This window comes from Gossypium hirsutum, chromosome D02, assembly GCF_007990345.1.
Source record: "Gossypium hirsutum isolate 1008001.06 chromosome D02, Gossypium_hirsutum_v2.1, whole genome shotgun sequence".
In the NCBI taxonomy this organism is placed as follows: Eukaryota; Viridiplantae; Streptophyta; class Magnoliopsida; order Malvales; family Malvaceae; genus Gossypium; species Gossypium hirsutum.
In genome coordinates, this window is record NC_053438.1 from 28,388,408 (window position 1) to 28,392,800 (window position 4,393).

The 4,393-nt window shown below is 32.5% G+C and overlaps 1 non-coding gene across 1 annotated transcript; it reads left to right on the forward strand.

Annotated features, from left to right (window-relative positions):
- The first annotated feature begins 3,571 nt into the window (after positions 1–3,571).
- Positions 3,572–3,678, forward strand: LOC121215227 (small nucleolar RNA R71). The gene has a single exon (XR_005910956.1). It is a non-coding gene; the product is annotated as a small nucleolar RNA R71 (small nucleolar RNA).
- Positions 3,679–4,393: the final 715 nt, after the last annotated feature.

The window sequence follows — 4,393 nt, forward strand, 5'->3', positions numbered from 1 at the left end:
ATGATAAAGAACTTGTGTTGTTTGCGATAATTAATGTACAATAATAAAATATGCTAATGAGTACATTTACCAAGTTTATTATAATCATGATAAGAACTTTATTAAATGATGCTCCCACTATTTTATTCAAAATTAATAACCATTATATTTTAATTTCAAAAAGACTTTCTCTGAAGTTTTATAGTGGGTAAGGATCCATATTTCACCTCTTTTTAAGTAAGCTTTGGCTTTCTATCAATATTATGGTTATTTAGGTAAGCAATACTTTCCAATTACATCACATGTAACTCCTCTATTTTGTTCCAATCATCTCATGATTTATCCAAATCTCTTGTCTTTAAGTATCTGATCCTATTATAGTAACCTAGTTAACCTATTAACCAATATAATAACCGGCAAATATCACTTGCTTATTCTTCGTGTTTGACCAAGATAGATACATGTACTTTACTTTAGAAGAACCTAGATTGTATCGATCGAGGCTTTAATACGGGTAAATATTAGAAGGCAATCTTAACTTAATATTTTATTGAGGGTTTTTAAAATCAAATTAATCTCACTATTAATGGTCAACATTTGTCTATTTAATCCTTTAATTGATCTTATCAATATCCTATAACATGCATGCTAACATATCATCAAATTTACCATATATAAGAAAAATATAAAGTATTAAAATATATGCAATGGTTATAGCCCATAAAACAAGGTGGTTCCTCCCAAGCCAATGGGAAAACTGTAAGGAATCCTAAGGGTTTATGCCATTTCTTAAGCTTCTTTTACACTTTAGGTAGCCCAACCTTCTTTTCCTCTAGTTTGATTCAATTCGTACAATTTACAATCATAGAAACACGTTTTACATACGAGGGAGCAAGATGATAAGAGAAGTATAAGAGAAATATAGAAAGGCACGACATGCATGTCGTATTTATAAAATTACAACTTTTGTAAATAATTAATTAAATGGGTTATAGGGCTATAACCATGCATTTCCAAACACCGTGCATATCAAACATAGTGTACAACATGTATCCCATACAATCGCATCAACCAATAATCTAAAAATTTTATAGTACAAGTGGCTTTGATACCACTATTAGGGCCACCGGTACACCTTGTGGTGTAGTGGAAAAATTATTCCAGCGATCCACAACCAAGGATCCATGTACGAGGAACTAATCAGGTTGAAATAAGGTTGAAAATATACTTTCTTTACTGAAAATGTTGAAAGGATGTTGTTGATTCGATGTCGATTCCAAGCCACAACGAAAACGTCTTGGCCTCTATGTAGTCCACCCCATAAAAAAACAAACAACCACTTTTTCTTGAACTTTTCAGAGAAAATTAAAATAAGTTGCTAGACCTTTTAAATTATTAAGTTGGTAACCTTAACACAGTAAGGGATTATCATCCTTTTATCCTCTTTGATATCACATATTAAAAAGGAAAATCAAGATTATTCCCTTATTAATAGAGAAGGCAAATGGAAAGTTAGAAAAGGAATTATATTCTTTCCAAAAGAATATTAATTTCCTTGTCTTTTATATTTTGACCAAAATTAATTAATATAATTCTTTATATTGATAAATTCGGTAAAATAAATACAATTAATATTTTGTATGAATTAAATTTATATATTAATTATATATATGTTCTTTATTTGTGTACAACAAGTTTGTACATATAATGTGTTTGACATTAAACAATTAAATTAAATTAATTCAACAATTAATTTAATTCATGTGACAACTAAATACATTACCAAAAGTATTTGGATTCTGTTCATTTCAATTATAGGGTGTGACCCTGTAGGCTCTGGTAACGTTGGTAGTAATACTAGAACGTTTCTAACATTACAAGCAACGAGTGGCATCTAGAAATGCATCATTGCCACCAAAATTAGAAGAAGTTGTGATTTGACATAACCTTTATGTGATAAATTTTTCATGTATTATATCATTTTATCCTTAATATCTAGATTGGACACAGGTCTTAGAATAGTCACACTTGTATAGTCCAATATCATAGTTCTTGATTTTCTAAGTAAACTACAATAAACAAATAAGTGTGATATATCATATCAACTTATTCGAGCATGGCCATGCATTTCTAGTCTCACTCCATCAATCTTCTTCTCGATTTTTGGTGAACTCAACTAAAATAATCATAGGCAAAGTTGAAGATAGACCCAAATAATCATATTTCAAATGAGCAGGAAAAATATTCAGTTCCAATTCATCTGGCTCTTCAATCAACGCTTTTGATTTTTTGTACTCCCACAATAATAACTCTAATGATGCATGTGGATCTTCCTAAGTGTATCCCTTTGTTTTAGCTTCTAAAGAGGCCGAACATTCCTCATCTTTATAATCACTTGATGAATCCGTTAGTAGAATACATTCTAATGAATCGTCTAGAGAATTGAATGCCAATTTTGTAGAAGCCAACGGTTCTATCTGGGAAATAGCAGAGCAATCATCAACTACATCTAAGGATTTTATAGCATTGGAGCCTTTAAAAGTCACATTTTAATCTAAAATTTCCTTAAATTGAGTATCATGTTGTTGCTTCTAGAATCGTTGAGGATATGGCAGTGGCAAAATCATAACTTTAATCGGACAACTCTTCTATGGAAATTTTTCTGCATTTGAAAAATGTATTAGATTATCAGAACTGACTGGTTTAAAGTTTTCCTCATCAAGGATCATTGAATTTCAATTCTGTGAAATAGGAGTTTCAACAAGCGATTCAATTTCCCCTTTATCAGCATACCCTTCCTTAACCTCAACCACCTTAGGCTCCAATGTCTTTCCACTTCACAAAGTGACCATTTTGTAATTTTCTTTGCCCGAAATTCTTGGATTTCCAGTATCTTAAGGAAAATCTCCTTAGGGTCCATTTTAAAGTTCATTGGTTGGCTGACCCATTTGATTCTCCAAATTTCTTAAAATGGCATTATTCTTCGCTATGTATGCCCTCAGTAGATTCTCAAGATCACTTGAAGATTAAGTTGGTGGCGGTTGTTGCACTTTTTGAGAATATTCCGGAGTATAATTTAGTCAAGATGGTATAGAAGAGTTGATAGGGTCCATCCATTGATTACTCCATGGAAAATTTTGATGATTTTACCATAAAAGGTTATAAGTATTTGATTGTGGACCATTCCAATTATGATTTCCCATGTAATATTTTGACTCTGGATTCGATGGGAAATTTTCAAAGAAATGACCATCTCCATAGTATTTGCAGGAAATATTTTCGAACTAATTTGACTACTGACCTGTTAGATTACCATTAAAACCATTAACAATTATGTTCTGAAGCATAAAAGACATAAAGGATACCGGGTTGCCAAAGAAATAAGTGCGTCAACTTCAATTATTCCTGCTACTTGTCTTCCTGAGGCTGGCTGGTTGACCGTTGATAGTTATTGTTGGAAATTCTTTCAATAATCTCGTAAGCCTCATTGTAAGACTTGAAAAGGAGGGCTCCATTTGTGAAAGCATCCACCATCATTCTAATATGAACATTGAGACCAATATAGAAAGTCTCCATTTGAACGCAATAAGGGATACCATGGTGAGGGCACTTTCGTAATAACTCCTTGAACCGCTCACTTGCCTCATATAAAGATTCTTCGTCAAGTTGCTGAAATGAAGTGATTTCATTTAGGAGCTTGGTAGTCAGGAATGGAGGGAAGTATTTCATTAAGAAACATTCAACCAACTCCTGCCAAGTAGTTATGAAATAGGACGGTAGGGAGTTCAACGACACTCGTGCGCTATCTCTTAAAGAGTATAGAAATAATTTCATTCTCAAGGTGTCTTCGGTCACCCTCGTCATTTTGAATGAGTCGCTCACTTCCATGAATAGTCGAAGATGAAGATGTGGATCTTCAACAGGCATCCCTCTAAATTGACCCATATTTTGCAACATTTGTAACATGATTGGCTTTAGTTCGAATTGCGGTGCCTCAATTTTGGGTCTCGCAATACCTAGTTTGAGCTCATTGAAGAGAGGAATGACATATTGTTGAATGGTTTAGTTTTTTTCATTGGCAATAATGATAAAATTGTAAGCATTATAATCAAATGCTCCTCCTTGAACTTGTTGTAGAGGATCCATTATCACCTAATAATAATGAAACTATTAAAGTAAAAAAAAATTGAACCAAATTGCAAGATAATTAATTTCACAAATAATTGGCTAAAGTAACAGTCCCCGGCAATGACGCCAAAAACTTGGAATGATGAAAATGTCCAAGTGTACACAATTGTATCAAGTAATAAAGTGACAAGTAATTTCATGTTATTGTACCCACAAGGACTGTGCAAGTGATTATTTATGAGATGCAAATTAAAACAATTTGGTGAAGAAAAATATGTTGATTTGA